This window comes from Lissotriton vulgaris, chromosome 2_1, assembly GCF_964263255.1.
Source record: "Lissotriton vulgaris chromosome 2_1, aLisVul1.2, whole genome shotgun sequence".
In the NCBI taxonomy this organism is placed as follows: domain Eukaryota; kingdom Metazoa; phylum Chordata; class Amphibia; order Caudata; family Salamandridae; genus Lissotriton; species Lissotriton vulgaris.
This window is the reverse complement of record NC_141687.1, coordinates 1,701,065,752-1,701,085,580: the sequence shown is the minus strand read 5'-3', so window position 1 is coordinate 1,701,085,580 and position 19,829 is coordinate 1,701,065,752.

Sequence of the window (19,829 nt, the reverse complement as noted above, 5' to 3'; positions counted from 1 at the left end):
AAGTCTGTGCTTTTGCAGACAACAGTGCCTATAACGTCATCAAAAGAGACGTATGATCTTCTAGTTGCAAGGACAGCTACTGAAGTTCATGAACTTTTATCAACAAATTGCCCCGTGCATTTCGTAGAAATGCTCAGCCAACTCCTTAACATGTCTAGTGCCACAAGCATTCCAGGCATATTTAAGACGATTTTTACGGGACTGCTAACACCTTTTCAGGCAATTTTGGGAATCGTTCCTAATTTTGTACACTCTGTTTTTGGCGGCATACCATTATTTTTGGGACTTGTAGCAGGGATTTTATTTTTGACCCTCCTGCTTCGTTATGGCAAGCCGAAACTCAGACATAGCTCCCATGGGAATGGAAGAGACAATCTTAGCAATGCGCTACCGGGACAGGATAACTAACGTCCTCGGATTGGCCAGGCTGAGAGATCTAAACATGGCCTGGTTCCTTTCATTCAGACCTATATGGCAGAACTGTATCTTACCGGTACTTCGATGTATGCTATGCGGAGATGAATGCGTGTTGGACATCTGTCTTTCACTTCCATCAGCAGTACCAATGGACGTCGATACTTTGCTCAGTCCAATAACGGCTCACGCATTGTGTTGTCCCCAGCGGCTACCAATCCTGATGACGGCATTCGTTGAGACTCCTGTACTACGACTAGGTGGTAACAGTGAAGCGAGTGACAAAAACATCACCCAGGTACGACCATCTGTGAGCATTGCTGATCCTTACTATGATGACAGCAATCATTCTCACACCTGCCAAGTTACAGCGCTATCGAATTTGGTTGAACTGTCACCTGATTTTGTAGACCAATTCTTTGAGAGCCTGTCTGATACGATGTTCTCACCCGTACAGAAACAATAACTTTGGAGAAGCTTTCCGACACACAGCGTTCCCATGAACTCTGAATTCGGCCTTCAGTTTTGATCAACAAAAACTGCTAAAAGCGTTGGAACTCTATTTTCCCGTTCAAGCATTCATTTTTTTGAATTGGACATTTTTTAATATTGACCTTTTTTGGCACGAACAATTCTTTGCTTAAGGTAAAAACTATTCTTAGAGAACAGAAGCTTCACACTTCTATTTCTAAACACATCTAGAGACATAACAAAATTACATCAGCCTCTAGCACATTTATTGCAATGCATTTATATGTGATGATTTATCTCGCCCTTCTTCTGTTCAGAGATATTTCATGTGTAATTCTTTTTGCATAATCGTTCATTGATTTCATATGCAATAATTTTTGAATGATTTCTATGCTTCAAAAAACGTACAGTACCTAAATTTCACGTATTACATTATACGCCTATTTCGAATGCATTTATGTATTTTGGGGTGGGCAATGTTACACATGCATCCTATTGTTCTAGTTTTAGTAATTTGATGGACATGAAAACGTGGAGTGGGTGTTGCGTGTTTATCTAGGTTCCTGATCGATACTGCGACCTTATGCCCCTATTCGGCTATAAATCCATTTATTCCCTATATTGGCATAACCGTTCAAGTGCGATATTCAGAAAGTCATCTCTGGCCTCACACGAACAGAGCCACATTCCAGAATAGTTTCTGCCACTTCCTTTGTAACCAATTAGTGCAATGACAGAGCAGAAGTCACTATCTGATATTCCTAGATTAACACTCCGAGTTCTTCAACAAGATAAAAACTCAGCAAACCTGGAAATCCCCGCTTGCTGTGTTTTGATTGGTAATGGAACTCTAATGAGCAACTGATAGCTCTCACTTCCTAGTGACATCTTTAATTGACGTCTTATGTCCAGCAAACTTGCGTCAAACCAGGCACCTGTCAGGTATAAATATTACCAACGTTGCCTTAAGCAATAGCCTGTTGCTGCAGCCTGCTACCCTGTTGCTAGCTGTTGTATGCTGTATGCAGCCTGCTGCTGCAGCCTGCTGCCCCGCTGCTGTTGGTGAAGCTACTGATACCATTATCGCTGCTAAAGCGCGAACGATGGTGTGGTGAGCTTAGGAGCTGAACAGCCGTCCCTCTGCGAAGAGCCCAGCAGACGCCAAGCTGCCCGCGGACCCTGTCCCTCCTCCTCCTCGACGCGCTGAACAGAGAAATCCAGCTCCAGCGCTTCTAGTCTGCCCTCGCGGGTGACTGGGATACCGAGTTCCTGCTGAAGGAAATACCAGACTTCCATCATTCTATTCAGAGGTATGGTGTTGACTAAACCCTTAGATGAGAATTCTTGAAGCAAACCTTGGCAAAACCAACTTAACTTAAAGCTACTTACTTACTCCCCTTCCACGTGTTAGGCTTAGGTCAGGCACACTGGGGTAGGCGTAGTTAGAAGCACCAGTTGAGTATTTTAGCCTAATGTATATATGACTGTATATATGTTTTATTACTTTTAAACCATTGTATGGCTAAGAAACCATATCAATGCTTTTACAGTATTATTTCGCAATACTTATCTTACTGTACGTACTTTTTATCATAACAAGTCTTGCAATTGTGGCAATACATTTCTCTTGTACGAGAGGAAAGACTGTTCAATAAATGTTAACCCTTTATTGACAAACGCCCGTCTCTCTACTCTCTACATCTCGTGAAAGTAAACTGCACTAATCTGACTGAGTGAAATACATGTCTATTGTTTCACACGACCCTAGAGATTGACTCTTAATCTGAGGAGCAAAGTTGTCATGTTGCACGGTTGTTGGAAAGCTGAATCCCTTCTTGTCTGTGCCAGGGAAGCTGATCACTTCCTATGCAGAGAAGAAAGTTTCCAGTGACCTCTGAGCTTGTTGGTAACACACCCAATTAAGTTTAGCATAGTCAGTAGAGGCCTGGAAGATCCGCACTTCTACGTCGATACTACTGTTTATGTTATTCCAATGCGCAGGGCCTAGTGGGAAACTAGGAACTACACTACAAAATCCTGTTAATTGCCAAGCCAATCAAAGTATCTTGTGACATATTTATGTTTGTATATATACTTACGTCTATATACGAATCTTTGTGGCAAGATGGTATACAATTTGTGCATAGGATGAATATGAATATTCATTTTGTCCAAACTAAATTATTTATACCAAGCAGGTGTTGTTCATCTTTCCCTTGAAATGAGTTCTGAAAGTCCTGTTTTGGGATTGTATTAGGACAGTACTTTTTTCCTATTATTGTCAAGAAAAAAGCAGAATTTCATGACTTTTATCATGCATTTGACCCTTTTTGGCCATCAAGTTTTCTTCCCCTTTGGGGGACTGGGGTTAATGTTTGTCATCCGTCAGATGGTTCTTCAGGGGTTTAAACCGTTTTTCCTTCAAGGGCTGATTCTCTCTGACTTATAAGTTTTATATAGATATATATACATATATATATATATTTGTTCTGTGACAGTGATCATGGATTCTATTAGAAGCCTATCTCTTGTTCTGCTATTCCTACATACATTTTGTTGGTTGTTAGTTTCGACCGGCTAGTTCTCTTTGAGAACTTTTGTAGGATTAGTTTGCAGACCCTCCTCCAGTGGGGTGGGGCTTTGGTATTTAATTCAAAGTTGAGGAATCTGCGGCTAGCTGTCACTAGCAGATGTAAAAGTTACTTACCTTTGGTAATGCTATATCTGGTACAGGCACAGCATAGCCGCAGATTCCTTAACCCTCTGCCCATGCTTCCCGCTCTGCGAATTACCTTTGAGATAAGGATTATACCCTTTCAGTACTGGGTTATATACCAGTGATCACTATCTCAGTCTATGTTGGGGCTAAGTAAATTCCTTCACCTGGACAATTGGCTTTTGTTAGATGTTGCAATAACATCCATTTGGATTGTGTGTGGTTGGTAGGGTGGGAGAGTGTTTTCTCTTTCTCTCTGGATGATACACCGGTGAGCAGTGTTAGTTTATTTGTTCTTTTTATGAAAGTTTTCTTGGTATCATCACACTTTGACATTGGTACTGTCAATTTATCAAGTAATGTGTGATTTAACAAACAACCTGGTGTTGTTGTTGTAGGTTCTGTTTAGCTATTTCCATGCCATTTATTACCATTGATGAATGGTCTCCCGAGTGTATGGGCTCTTCCCTCATATGGGGTATTATTCACCAGGGCGTAGAGCTTCATGTAGCCCTGTGTTTCTTTGATTTTATTGGGGGTTTTATTTCAAATCCATGCCTGGTATTAATATACCATTTGTTATTTCTTCTTTATTAATGTTGTTTGTAATCTTTTTTGCCACACCGTTTCCACAACCAGTTTCTGTAGTGGTTCCATGTTGTGGCGCGGAAGGTTTCACAGAAGAAACTGATGCCTGCGCACCGGAGAGGACTTATATGGCTACACTGACATTATATCTATAGAAAACTTCACCGCAGAGCGGTTCGAAGCCACCTCCTGGGACGCCGAGGTACCGCTGCAAGAGTTTCGGATTTAGATTGGCGCCTGAGGAGAATTCAAAGTTAAGGAATATTCGGTTAGACTGTGCCTCTACCAAATATAGCGTTACCGAAGGGAATTAACTTAAATCCACTATGCAGCTGATGGATTCTTTGTGGACGATGGCTGTTCCACCACTGTGTTTGTTGATGTGCTCCTGGTGAATTATCTTGCATCCCTTTGGAGTGGCTGTGACGATGTTAGTTGCTGATGAAGGGCTGAGCCAGGTTTCGGTGGAGAAGAGGACATCTGGTGTGAGGGATGTGATAGTGTCCCGGATCTCGATGGCGTGTTTGTGGAGTTAACATGTGTTAATCAGCAGGCGGTGGAGTTTGCTGCAGTGGTGGTGGGGGTTCTTGCTTGAGCGGGGGATTCTATGTTACATTCGAAGGGGCAGTGGCTGTAGGAACAAAAAGTCCTGCAGTTGATCGTGGAGAAGCGCAGTTGCAGTTGTTGCGAGTACCCAAGATGAGGGCCATGAGCTCTGGGCACAGGACTGGCTTGCCTTAGGTGTCTGGAAGCACTCCCGTACTGCGGTCTCTATTAAATCGGTAACCGGTAGGGGCGCTGTACGAGGTTAGTGGGAGGGGGAAGCAGGAGGGAGAAGGATTCAGGCAGGAAGGAGGCAGTGCAACCAAAAACAGAGTTTATCATTGTAGGAGTCTGGCTTAGTATATGGTGCTCACTTATGTAAGTGGACACCCTGCATTAAACCAGACAACCCTTATGGTGAATTTAGTGGTGTTAGACAACCTTGGAAAGCTCTGTAGGTGGCAGCTGTGGAGAGCAGCCTTCAGGCGTAGTCCAGAAGGAGTGTAAAGCAGCTTGTTTTACCAGAAGATAAACTTATTGATATAGATAAAGTGAAAAAGGACTACACAGTATATTATAAAAATTGGTATTTTTTATAAGACACTCACTAACATATACAAATATCTCCTACCCAGAGGTGTGCACATGCACACAATACTTGGCAATAAAAACAGGTAAGTAGCACAAATACATAGTGGTCGCCAGGGGGAGACAAACCATATACTAAAACAGTGGTATGCAAACCATGACTCAAGTCAAGACTATATCCAGAAGACGTAGAAGCGCTGAGCACTCAAGGAACCACCCGAGGTAAGTAACCAGGAACCCCACGGAGGCTGTGTGCATAGTGAGAACCCGACTGCATGTTCAGTTCAAGTCAATGGGTAAGTCGCAGCTGCATTTTTAAAGAAGGACGTACTCTCGGTTGCAGCGGTGTCGACAAGGGATACTGACCTCAGACTCGGTCTAAAGACAGTGCAGGCCTCGAGGGAGTTGTGGAACCTTTACCTGTGTTACTGATCCTGTGGGAGTCCATTGGAGCCCAGCAAACTGATCAGCGGTTCTTGCAGTTGCAAGAGAGTGACTCCTTCACCCCAAGGGAGATTCCTTTGGATGTCCACATGCCCTGTGAGGGACACAGATGACGCAGCGGACTTGCAGGATGATGAGACTCAGAGCATACGGAGTCGTCCCGGTTGCAGTCTTGGTTTCCCAAAGCGAAGTTGGATTCAGTCAGTCCGACTCGGTCACCACAATGTGATCAGAGTGTTGGGATGATTTAGGGGTCCCTTCCAGAGGAGGGGCTGGATGGTGGGGAGGATACTCCCATGTTCCTTGTCCAATTTCACACTAGCGTGGGAGCCAACAGCGCCCTGAACTGGTTTGAACTGGAGTATGCATGGAGGGGACCAAGTGTGCCCTTCAAGCTGTCTCTGAGGAGCTGGCCAGTACCCCCACCCTGTCCCAATACACTAAACCCTGTCTGGGAGGTGGTCGCAACTCCCTGTGACAGGATATCTTTTGTTCTGCCTCCTGTGTAATCGCCAGCATACACATGATGCAATGGCAGGCCTGTAGTTAGTTTGAGTGGACTCCCATGGGTGGCATAACACATGCTTGATTGAGCCCATATGGGAACATGGGTATACCTATGCCCTGGGTACCTCAGTACCATATACTAGGGACGTAAAAGGTTACAGAAGTATCCAATCTGGGATGTACCGAAGTACTTACGTAACCAATTTAGGGCAGAAAGCACTGAGACTGGGCTCCTGATTAGCAGGATCCCAGTCAGACTAGTCAGAAACAGCAAAACACCAGGTAAAATGTGGGGGTAACCATGAAGGCAAATCTTACTCTCCAACAATGAGTAAAAAAGCGAAAATGGCAAAATGATTTAAGAAATAGAAAAACAAGAAAAATGCCATGGTTATGGTTGTACAACAACTGTGACAGTGGGGAAAAACAATGGTTAAAGGAGAAAGGAGGAGAAAAGCACAGCGAGACTCATGGGGAGAATGATGAATAAGGAAGAGAAAAACAGTGAGATCATGGGAGAAAACAATCGTTATATGCGAAAAACCATAAGATTAATGGGGAAGAATGATGGCAAGCATGAGAAAAACAGCAATTTTAATGGGGAAGAAAGATGGTTAAGGAGGGGAAAACAGCAAGGTTGATGGGCGAAAAATGACTGCTAAGGAGGCGAAAAGGCATTAAGATTGATGGGGCATGGGGGGACGATGGTTGAGGAGGAGAAAACTGAGATTAAATGGAGGAAAAGCGATGGCTAAAGAGGTGAAAAAACGGCGAGATTAATGGGGGGGAAACGATAGTTAAAGGAGAAAAGGATTGGCGACAACGCAGCAAACTTGAAGGGGAAACAATGGGTTGAAGGAGGGAGAAACACAGGGATGGCACTTGTAATGTTGCGGAGTTCGAGCAGGGAGCACAACCTAGGCAGCAGGGAGCTGGATTCAAAGCATGGTTCCATGCTGACACAATTGTATTTAAGCATTTCTTTTCAGTGCACTACTCCACATCTCCTCAGGTTCAATCTGAAAGTATTCAAATCATAAGCACATTCTAGCATGGCAAGTTTGGCATTCGTCATAGAGTACTGTTATAAATCTCACAATTTGGGTAGAGGGGGTACTCAGATCGTCTCAGGCCCAGGAATATAAAACGAATAGCATGCTCTACCGAAAAGAGAACAGGTGTCTCTCACTTTTCTTTATGATAAGTTGGACTCCTTTATAGTCAGAGTCCGACAACTCTCATCTGCAGGGGAATAATTTTATATGCATAATCTTTCACCCCGGCTGCTAGAAAGAGTAGACATGCACAGTTGCTATCATTTTACAATGATAAGTTATTTATTATGTACAATTAGCACATACATCTTGTGTATTAGAATTATAGTAATTATCATAGAAGGCTCAACAAACATTTTATAGAACAAAATGAACATTTAAAAATTGTAAAGCATTTTACATCACGCATTCTGACAAATTCTAATAAATTAGTCTGATCTGTACTTACCACCATGTATAGAGTTATCAATTGGTAACTGTGAGATTCTTTGATGTTTTTCAATGAGTGGTTTTGATTGAGATCAAAAAGACAGCAAAGCTCAAGTTGTCTATGCGGTCACTCAGAACACCAAGGTGAGAAAAGATTCCTGTTACTCATCTATCATTTTATGTTATATATATGGCCTCCAAATATGGCCAGATCCGGCGGGAAGGGCATTTCCCTAATCTGCCCTGTAATACTTTTTAGTATGAGTCCACTCCAGAGAACCTTCATCCGGCGAGGTACTGCTTTAGTGTCTATTCTGAGGTGAGGAATCTGTGTTTGGAAGTATACATCAGAAGAACAAGTTACTTGCCTTTGGTAATACTCTATCTGCTCTGTACTCTTTTTAACCGCAGATTCCTCACCACACTACCACCTCCTCGTTTTGTGGAGTGGCCTCTTTGTAGGTCCTCTAGTTAGCCAGCATGTGCTAGGCTTCTACCAATGGAAGCTGTTGTCAATGGGCAGCTATTAAAGTCCAGAGATGTTTAGATTTTATCACCTTTCTCCGTGAGTCTTTGTAATCATTGGTTTCCAAGTGCTTTAATTTAAGGCTCCACGTCAATATATTCTACAGCATACATGCAACATACATCAACAACAGTTTCACATGGCAATCTGAAACCTTGGCAGCTATGCCCCAAGCAGCCCCTGCTTTCCAGTCTCCAGGGGCCAATCAGCACTGTAGCACAAACAGGCAGCACTACACACTCTCAACGACATTGGTTGCACAGTCTTTCAACGTTTCAAGTTATTGTCCATTAATGTCAATTCTATATCAGATCCTTCATAGTTGTTCTTTGTTCTTCAGCCATAGTGTTCCTGAGAGAATAGGATTGCTCCTAGGCATTGTCCTGTATGCTGCCTCAGTTAAATAATCTGATTTCGACAGTATTGTTACAAATGGCATAGCTTGTATGTTAAGAGTGTTTCCCACGTTCTCATTAGAACTTAGAGAAAGACAATATAGAGGCATTTCATTTCAATGTTAGAGGTTTCAAAGCAAAATATACTAGATTTCTGGGTGGTAGGGCAAAGTAGTAGGTGGTGGGCCGGGCCGCCAGGGGGGGGCCCCTTCCATGTGCTTTGCAGGGGGGCCCCCTCAAGTTTCGTTACGCCACTGAATTTAACATTGTGTGTCTGCACACAAAATGATGAATCGGACAAGTCTAGGAGGAGTGCACTAAGTTCTGCACATTGTGCAGTTGTCTTCTAAGGCCTTCACATATATATTTTCAATTTTACATTCTGAACGTTTATATCTCCCCTGCTGCTCAAGAAGTTGCCCTGATCAATCAGTATAAAAAATTGCCATGATACTCATACGATTGTTTTGTGGACAATGCTTCAGGACTTCCCTGTCAATATTGAAAGGATTCTTTTGTTTTTTTAATGTAGGATCATTTTCAAATTGTACATCTATGCTGGCCTGACTCACAGTCCGCTGCACTGCTAGACATGCTCTACTTATGTGTTATGGATAATTGTGCTGTCACTGTAATTAATTTCTTTCCCTGGGCTGTGGGTTGCTGTTTGATTATTGCAGTTTGAACTGCAGTGAGTAATTGTTTTCTATCAAAGCAAATTTCTCATACGCTGAAGTATACAAATGTGATTAGTATGCAATAGGTATACTATGTCCTTCATTGTATAGCGTATATGTGTATCCAGAGCAACTTGGTTCTGTTTCCACCACCAAATTTAGTGTATACTTGCATTTCTAAAATCTGAAAGAAACAATTAGTTATAGATTCCTCACCTCCAGGTGTCAGACTGGATCTGGAAAGTTTTTCGTCAGCAGTACCCCTGTTCATCGTTGGTGTCGTGGTCGCCGGGATGATGTTGCAGTAGCTACATAGACGCCGCCCTCTCGCGCTGACGTCAGTTCTTTCTTTTTCTGCGCCAGCAAGCGCAGATCCGGAGAGAAAGGTACCTCCAGTCACTTTTTGATTGACTTTTTGTTGACTTTTGTCGAATTCGTTTGAGTCCCATCGACTCCTGGTGCACGAGGGATGCCCGGCTTAAAGGTCTGCTGTTCCTGTAACTGACTGATCTCTGTGACGGACCCACACCGCGTATGCCACTACTGCCCGGAGCGTGACCACGACCCCAAGTCGTTCTCCGACTGCCGGACCATGGCTTCGGAGTCTTTGTGGGAGCGGTCCTGAAAGCAGCTCGAGGCCTAGCTGTCGGCTCTTCATCGCTCGAGGTCCCGGTCACGGAGGAGATCGAGGGACCGGTTGTGGGGCCAACACCATTCTTCGTCTAAGTCTTCGCACTCGGGGTCAGGTGAGTCGAAGCACAAGAAGAAGTCGAAGAAGCATCGTCGCTCTTCGACCTTCTCCCCATCTGTTGGCCGACGCGAAGAGGGACGCGGGTGGTGCCCCACCCGCGGCTCTGTCCAACTTAATCAGTTTTACGAAGAGATGCATGCATTCTTTGGGCAGCCTGACTCCTCTGGTGCGCCTTCGGACCTGCTTACTCGACTGGGGGCCCTAGGCCTACGTCACCGGCAGCTTCGACCTCGGCGCCACAGGGTCCCCTTGGATCCAGGCCTGGATCCGGATTGGCACCAGTCGACCTTGTTATGCCTCCCCCGGCGGCAACGGGTACTTTTGTGCCCCTGTTCTACCCTGGCTCTTTGAGACCGGATTGGCAGCCAGAGGAGGGTGAGGAGGACTGTGAGGGATCTGGGGACCCTTTAACTGACCAGTTGGCTTATTAACAGGACTGGAGAGAGGAACTGGGGGAAGCCGATGGTCTGGATACCTCACCAGACCATGGCATGTTGTCTCCTCCTACCGTGGCTACGGAGGAGAGAGCGTCATACGCAGTGGTGTGCAGAGGGCGGCCGAGGCGCTCAACCTTGAACTACCTACTGTGGCAGTCAGGACTAATCTCCTGACAGAGGTCCTTCAACCGGCAGCAAGCTCTTCGGAGCACCTGCTGCCGTTTAATAAAGCCCTCACAGACATCCTTTTGGGCACCTGGTCCAGGCCCAATACAGGGGCTCCTGTGGACAGGATGATCACCCGACGCCACTGCCCGGCCCTGGGCGACCACACTTTTCTCTCCCAACACCGCACCCCTGAGGGCTTGGTGGTCCAAGCCTCCACTTCCAAAGGCACATTCCCTAACGCACCACCCAATAGAGAATCCAAAAAGCTGGACTACCTTGGGAAGAAAATCTTTTCTTCCTCCGACTTGGTACTGTGGTCGGTACACACTGCATGTCTGGTGGACCGTTACACCCACTCTATGTGGGATACGGTAGTGCAGGTGCTGCCCCAGTTCCCGGAGTAGGCCGGACCATGCTCTCCCGTGCAGTTGCCATGGGGAGAGGCGCAGCAAAGTTTACCATCCACTGTGGGCTATATACCGCGATGCACTAGGCAGGACGATTTACACATCAGTAGCCCTTAGACGCTATGCCTGGTTACGATCGACCTGTTTTCCCGGGGTGTCCAATCCACTCTTATGGACATGCCCTTTGATGGCCGTTGCCTTTTCAGCGACAAGGCAGACAATGCGCTGGAGTACTATAGGGACACTTGGGCTACGGCCAGGTCCTTGGGCCTCTCCACCACCCGCCCTGCGCAGTCTGCCTTTTGCCCCTTTCGTGGCTATGGAAGCGGTGCCCCCCCACGTCCTGGCCAGGGCCACAGGTCAGAGCAAGCTGTTCAGCCTCTGCACGACCGGGGGCGTGGGAACCAGCACCATGATTCTGGGGGCCAGCGGGCGGGCCAGTCCACCACAGCCCCCTCTACAGCAGCCTCCAAACCCTCCTAGTCCGACCTTTCAGGGCCACCAAACGCCAGTGGGCAGCAGGATATGCCATCACCTCCCCCACTGGCGCACCATCACGCTGGACAGGTGGGTTTTGCAAATAGTCTAAAGGGGCTACTCCCTCCCCTTCAAGACTACCCCTCCATCCATGCCACCTCAGTACCATTGTAGGATCTTCTGGCCCTTCTACAACAGGAAGTTTCAGCACTCTTGGCCAGGGGAGCTATTGAGCACTTTCCTGCCCCAGAAATAGGTTGTGGTTGCTTTTCCCACTACTTTCTGGTGCCCAAGAAGGACAAACGCTTGCGTACTATCTTGGATCTCGAGAACGCCAACAGGAAGAAGAAGTTCAAAATATTGACGCTCGTTCGGGTCTTGTCTGCCCTCAACCCTGGAGACTGGATGGTAGCGTTGGACTTGCAGCACCCCTCAGGTGTTCACGAAAATGATGTCGGGGTTTCTGCTCATCTGCGCAGATCAGGGGTTCCAGTCTTCCGCTATCTCGACGACTAGCTGTTGAAGGCGGGCTCCAGAATACGGCCGACTTCCTGCATTTGCTGGGGTTCTCCTTCAACGTGCCAAAGTCACACCTGACCTCCTCTCAGAAACTCCTCTTCATCAGAGCGGTTCTGGACACAACACAGATTCGGGTCTATCCTCCCGAACAGCGAGTTCGGGATATTCGGGTTATGATTCCGATCTTTCAGCCTCTATCCCGGGTTTCGGTCAGGATGACCCTCAGGCTGCTGGGTCTGATGGCCTCCTGCATCCTGCTGGTGGACCATGCCAGATGGCATATGCGGGCTCTACAGTGGGACCTGAAGTTCCAGTGGGCACAAGATCAGGAGAATCTGTCCGATTGCATCCAGATCTCAGAGGGCACTGCACACCAATTGCAGTGGTGGCTTACGAACCAGGATTGGGTAGACGGCAGATCCCTCTCCCTTCCTCAACCAGAGTTTACAGTGGTGACCGATGCATCACTTCTGGGATGGGAAGTGTGAGAAGTTGGCCCGATATGCAGCGTTCGCTATTCTAGCGACCGCTATGTATCGTTCCAAACGACCCTTATGATGATTGGTTGTAAGTCAACCTCAAGACCAGCTATCCTAGTAGCGTGGATACGAGCAGTCTAAGGCTAAAACTCGAGAGGGCGTGTTAAGCCAGCTGTTTACCACACATGCACCCCTTGAACACCAAGTGAAAGGACACCACACAAGTGTTATGAAAATAAACAGGATATTTATTAAGATTCACAACAGCCCTGTACTCTTTATGAGGACAGGGTACTAAGCACAAACCAAATCTCTTAGGAAAATACTTCAAGTGCACAATTAAAACAAGTGTCCGAGGACACGGAAAGTTTAGAGGTCTCGGGCGGACCCGATAAGGCAAGTCGGAAGCGAGGGACTCGGGACCCTAGAGTAAAGAGGCTATGCAGGCACCGAAATGCCGAGTTACCTAGCCACGAGGGCTGCGGCTGCACAAGTCTTACAGGCGTCGGGGTCTTCGCTGACGAGCCAGGAGCCGGAAGAAAAGGAGTTGCTGGCCGGCGACCAGTGATGAATAGTTCGTAGAGATCCAAGCCTGGATCAGAGATCGTTGATACCTGAAAGCAGAGGGGACCAAGTTCGTACTACTAGCCAGTAGTCAGAGGGTACCAGGAGGGCACCGGTTGGCCGTCACCTCGACTAGGTGAGTGGGCGACGCTAGGCTCTGCAGTCTCACGGACCAGGAGGCGTTGTCGGCGACCAGGATGGAGGTGCGAGCTGTCCCACGAAGGATGATGCTGTCGGCGTCGCTGGGCCCAGGATTGGGGCAACAAGCCTTAGCAGATCTCAGGGCCACGTGGTAGGCCTAAGATGGCGTCTTGAATGGACCAGGAGGGTCCAGGGTGCTCCTCTCGGAAAAGGGGAGCAAGGGCCGGTCTGGAGCAACCAGACCAGCAGCGTTGATTGTCGGATGTCGTCACAGAAGGGCACAAGCCAGCGGCTAGTGACCAGACAACGTGCTGAGCAGCGAGCAGAAGGGCCCCACGCAGATCGTGGAGATGCTGGGAGACTGCACTTCGGTGCTGGAGCGGCTCAGGGTCGGGGCTTCTCGGACCCCAGAGCACTCACCAGGGAATCGCTTCGATGGTTGTGCTGGTTAAGAGCGTGCAGGTCTTGATGATGGCCGGTCCCTCGAGGTCTCGTCGCACCCACAGATCACAGCTGAGCTGATGACGTGGGTAGAGGTCAGAGGTGCCAGGGAAGCCGGTTCTCGTCGAGCTGGGCCGTCGGATTCCTGAGGAAGGACTTACAGCAAACCGCAGAGTTCTTAGATGGTGCCCGCTGATGCAGGGTGACTACTCCTTAGTCACAAGGGAGAAATCTTGAGAAGAGTCTCGAATGTCCTTTCGTAGAAAGTAGTTCTTGATTCAAAGATGATCTAATTTGGAAGGGTCCCCGCTCCGGCCTTTATTCTAAAGAAAGGGGTGGGTACATGACTAGGTCCTGCCCTAAGGGTGGGACCAGGAAGGGGGGTAGTTACACCCCTCTCCCCTGCCGGACTTTCCCCAGGCCAGGGCTGGCGCCCCTGGAACTGGTTCTAACCGGCAGATGCGTAGTGAGCACCGGGGTGCCACTCCGCAGTCACCTTCTCGCAAAAGCCCTGCCTACCCAGAATACACAAACCCTGTCTGGGACGGTGCGAACACCGCCCTCGACAGGAAACCCTTTGTCCAAGCGCTCCTCGCTGGAAGGACTCCCAGCAGCAGGAGGTCAGACTCGTGTCTGTGGTGGCAGCATCCATTTTGTGGAGCTGAGGCTTTAGTTAACTTTAGCCGGGGTTCACAGTTACGTACATGTCGTGTCCCTCTAGAAGGGCGGAATGCTAACCTCGTCGCCAGAATTGGTGAGGGGGCAGCATCCCGATTCGTATGACACCTTACTCGACATGTCTTGATAACGCGACACCGAAGTTACCGATGTGGTACGCGTTATCATGGAACAGCCATTGGGTCTTTGTCCCGCAAGCTGCAACCGGGCTCGGCTCGGGCCAGAGCCTAGTTCACACGAGCCCACGCACTCTGCCTTCAGGATTGTCAAGGCCTGCCATAGGAGTGACTGATAGGAACTCGTGCGTCCATTGTACGGTTAGATATAGGGCTACTATACCTAAAGCAAAGGGTGAGTACACGACTTTGCCCCAGCTGTCATGCAGCCAGTTGTGTCAAATTTAGGAGGCCAGCCAGGGGTGGCATAATACATGCTGCAGCCCCTGGCGGCCCTGGGTACACCTATGCCCTGCGTTACGGGATCTGATAAGGTGGCCCAGTACCAATTGGTAAATGCACCTAGGGTACATGTTGTAATTTAGAAAGAGAACAGCCAGGCTGTGGGTCTGATTAGCAGGCCCACAGCCAGAGAAAGTCGTAAACCAGTGAAACAAAAGCAAAAATCTGGGTGATCATGGGATTGCAGACCCTACTCTCCTACATGACCCCCCCCCAAACGTTGGGACAATAAGCTAACCTTGACCAGGTGAGTCTTCTTGTTCTAAGTGGAAATATCTGGAGAGCCCATCGGCATTGCCATGATCAGTGCCAGGTCTATGTTCCACTGTAAAGTCCATCCCCTGTAGGGAAATGGACCACCTAAGCAGTTTGGGGTTTTCACCCTTCATCTGATTTAGCCACAAGAGGGGCTTATGGTCGGTCTGAATCTTGAAGTGAGTGCCAAACAAGTATGGCCTCAGCTTCTTCAGGGCCCAAACCACAGCAAAGGCCTCCCTCTCAATAGCTGACCAATTCTTCTCTCTAGGGGTCAGCCTTCTGCTTATAAAAGCAATGGGCTGGTCTTGACCATCAAAATTCAGCTGAGATAGAACAGCTCCCACACCCAACTCAGAAGCGTCTGTTTGGACAATGAATGGTTTGGAGTAGTCTGGACTCTTAAGGATAGGCGCCGTGCACATGGCCTGCTTTAGGTCATCGAATGCTTTTTGACAGCTCGCTGTCCACTGAACCTTTTTTGGCATTTTCTTACTTGTCAGTTCATTTAATGGTGTCACGATGGAACCATAGTTCCTGACAAACTTTCGGTAGTACCCAGTCAGGCCCAAGAAAGCTCGAACCTGAGTCTGGGTGGTTGGAGGAGCCCAGTCCCGGATTGACTGTATTTTGCTCTCCAGTGGCTGAACCTGGCCTCCACCTACAAGGTGGCCCAGGTATACAACCTGTGTCTGCCCTATCTGGCACTTGGTGGCCTTGATAGTGAGGCCTGCTGCTTGCAGAGCCTCTAATGCTTTCCGCAGGTGGACCAGGTGATCCTCCCAGGTGGAGCTAAAGACGGCAATATCGTCAAGATACGCCGCACAGAAGTCATCCAGCCCAGTAAGGACTTGATTCACCAACCTTTGGAAGGTGGCAGGTGCATTTTTCAGACCAAAGGGCATTACCACAAATTGATAATGCCCACCAGGGGTTGAAAATGCTGTCTTGGGCTTGGCATCCTCAGCTAACCTGATTTGCCAATACCCAGCTGTTAAGTCAAATGTGCTTAAGTAGTTGGCAGAAGCCAATCTATCTATCAGCTCATCTGCCCTTGGTATTGGATGGGCATCAGTCTTAGTGACTGCATTGAGACCCCTGTAGTCTACGCAAAACCTCATCTCTCTCTTACCACCCTGGGTGTGAGGCTTTGGCACTAGAACTACTGGACTAGCCCAAGGGCTATCCGAGGGTTCAATGACTCCCAACTCCAACATTTTCTGCACTTCAGTTTTTATGCAGTCTCTAACATGATCAGGCTGCCGGTAGATTTTACTCTTAACTGGCAGACTGTCACCAGTGTCGACCTCATGGGTACACCAATCGGTCTGACTGGGTGTCAGAGAAAACATATGTCTGAAAGACTGAAGAACCTGTTTACAGTCTTTCTGTTGATGCTCAGAGAGGCTGCCACAAAAGACAACACCATCTACTGACCCATCATCAGGATTCTGAGTGAGCAGGTCTGGGAGAGGGTCACTCTCTTCCTCCTGTCCCTCATCTATGGCCATGAGCAAACTCATGTTTTTCCTGTCGACATATGCTTTGAGCCTGTTGACATGGAGCACCCTGTGGGGGCTCCGGGGAGTTCCAAGGTCCACCAGGTAGGTGACCTCTCCCTTTTGCTCAAGAATTGTGTGGGGCCCAGACCATTTGTCTTTGAGTGCTGCTGGGGCCACTGGCTCCAACACCCACACCTTCTGTCCGGGCTGGTAAACAGTCAAGACAGCCTTTTGGTCATGCCAAGCTTTTTGGAGTTCTTGGCTGGCCTTAAGGTTTTCGGATGCCTTCTCCATGTATTCAGCCATCCGCGAGCGGAGGCCAAGCACATAGTCCACTATGTTGGTTGCAGGCTTTTTGAGAGGTCTCTCCCATCCTTCCTTCACCAAACACAGGGGTCCTCTTACAGGATGCCCGTACAAAAGTTCAAAAGGGCTGTAGCCAACCCCCTTCTGTGGGACCTCTCTGTAAGCGAATAAAAGGCAGGGGATCAGGACGTCCCATCTACGCCGAAGCCTTTCAGGTAGTCCATGAATCATCCCTTTTAGGGTCCTGTTGAATCTCTCAACAAGCCCATTGCATTGTGGATGATAGGGTGTAGTGAACTTGTAGTTGACACCACATTCCTTCCACATAGCAGCTAAGTAGCTCGACATAAAGTTTGCACCTCTGTCGGAGACGACCTCCTTAGGGAAGCCCACTCTGGAGAATACTCCAACTAGGGCTCTTGCCACAACAGGTGCTGTAGTGGTCCTAAGGGGAATAGCTTCAGGATACCTGGTGGCATGATCCACTACCACCAGTATAAACTTGTGCCCTGATGCTGTTGGTGGTTCCATGGGACCGACGATGTCGATCCCCACCCGTTCAAAGGGCACCCCCACCACAGGCATTGGTATAAGGGGGGGCCTTTGTCGTGCCACTGGCTTACCACTGGCTTGGCAAGTGACACAGGAGCGGCAAAACTCCTTGGTATCTTCGTTCATATGAGGCCAGTGAAAGTGCGAGACAAGCCTGTCCCACGTCTTCGTCTGGCCTAAGTGACCTGCTAGGGGAATCTCGTGGGCCAAGGTAAGTAGGAAACCACGCTGAGACAAGGGTACAACCAGCCTCCTGGTCATGCCAGGCTTGGGGTCTCTTGACTCAGTGTACAGGAGTCCATCGTCCCAGTATACCTTGTGGGTACCTGTGGCGTTCCCAGCAGCCTCAGCAGCAGCCTGCTGTCTGAGGGGTTCAAGAGAAGGGCAGTCTAACTGGTCCTTCCCCAGGTCTTCCCTAAAGGGTCCCCCTGAACCCAAGAATTCAACTTGATCAAGTTCGAACTCTCTCGGCTCAGTTTCCCTCAATTCCTGTAGGTCAGCCTCCTCTGAGACTTGATCCACGACCTGGGGCAAGGGGGAAGGCGCAGCCTTAACCCTACCGCTCTTTTTCTTGGGAGGTGTCTGGTCCGTTGTTCCAGGATCCAGCACCTGTTCAGTGGGGCATTTCCTGACCTGTGACCTGGTCACAGCGAACACATGTGCTGGCAAACCTAACATTTCCATGTGAGTCCGGTGCTCCACTTCTGACCATTGTGATGACTCCAAATCATTGCCCAACAAACAATCCACTGGGAGGTCTGAACTAACTACAACCTTCTTTTGGCCAGTTACCCCTCCCCAGGAGAAAGCTACAATTGCCATACTGTGATTGGTAGTGACATTGCTTGCATTGGTCACCAGGAATTCTGTACCTGGCATGATCTGTCCAGGGTCCACAAAGTTAGGTGTCACCATGGTGACACTGGCACAAGTGTACCTATAGGCCTGAGCCATTTTTCCATTTATGAAAGGTGTCTGTCGGTATTTGCCCAAAGAATTGGGACTTACGTCAGGGGATATATCCACATCCCCTGTACTGACAAGGACAGCCTGAGTGAGTGTACCAACTAAGTTGTCACGCCCCTCAGAACCCAGGGTTAACCCTACTAAACCCTTGGGAGGTGCACTACCACTGCTGGCTGTACTAGGGGGCACAGGTGCCTTAGGGGCTGCAGTGGTAGGAGTCTGCCCTCCTCCTTTCTTGGTGCACTCACTAAACCAGTGAGATTTATTTTTGCAGTACTGGCACCATCTTTTGGATTGGCCTTCTTTCTTCTTTTGGGGAGCCTGACCCCCACCCTCTTTGGGTTGTTGGGGACCTGTCGAAGACTTCTGGTCATTTTGTTCCCCCTTAGAATCTTTACCCTTCTGGTCTGCTTTCTTCTGACCACCTTGATTCTGGCCCTGGTTCTGTTTAACTCTTGTACGAACCCATCTGTCTGCCTTCTTTCCCAATTCTTGGGGAGAGGTCAGATCCGAGTCGACAAGATGCTGATGCAACAACTGGTTCTGACAATTGTTTAAAATTTGTTCTCTCATCATCAAATTATACAATCCTTGGTAATCAGTAACCTTACTGCCCAGCAACCAGCCCTCAAAAGCCTTAGTGGCACAATCGACAAAGTCAGACCAATCTTGAGACTGCGTTTTCTGGGTATCCCTGAACAGCACCCTGTACTGCTCAGTGGTTAGGCCAAACCCTTCAACGAGTGTATTCTTCAAGACGTGGTAATTATTAGCATCCTCTACCCTTGTGGTGAGGAGCTTGTCTCTTCCTTTACCTTCAAAGGAGAGCCACAAGATAGCTGCCCACTGACTCTGGGGAACACCTTGCACAGTGCAGGCCCTCTCCAAAGCAGTAATCCATTTGTGGATGTCGTCCCCTTGTTTAAAGGGGGGCACTATCTTCCCAAGGTGTTTCGTATCAAAACTCCTTTCCCTATTACTAGGTACAATGCTGCCACCAGTGGGGACTACCCCACTTAACTGTTGCTCTCTAGCAAAGGCAAGCCTTTCTTTGGCCAGGGCAAGTTCTTCCCTTTCGATCCTCAGATTAGCTGCCCTTTCCTTAGCTTCGTACACTCTCCGCTGAGGGGACGTCATCCCTCTTTGCGAAGAGTTGTGAGAGCCATTGGTTTGAAGGGATCTGCCAGAGTCTCTTGACAGAGATCTGGCTCGTCCATTCCCAATGTTAAGCTGACCTGATAGTGGCCCCAGGAGTCCCCCAGTACCACTGTCATGTTTGCTTAAGTTGGACCTGCTTAGTCTACCGACTTCTACCTGTCCCTTATCTGCCTCATCCCCAGAGGGATCCTCATTCTCATCGTCCTCTACATCTTCA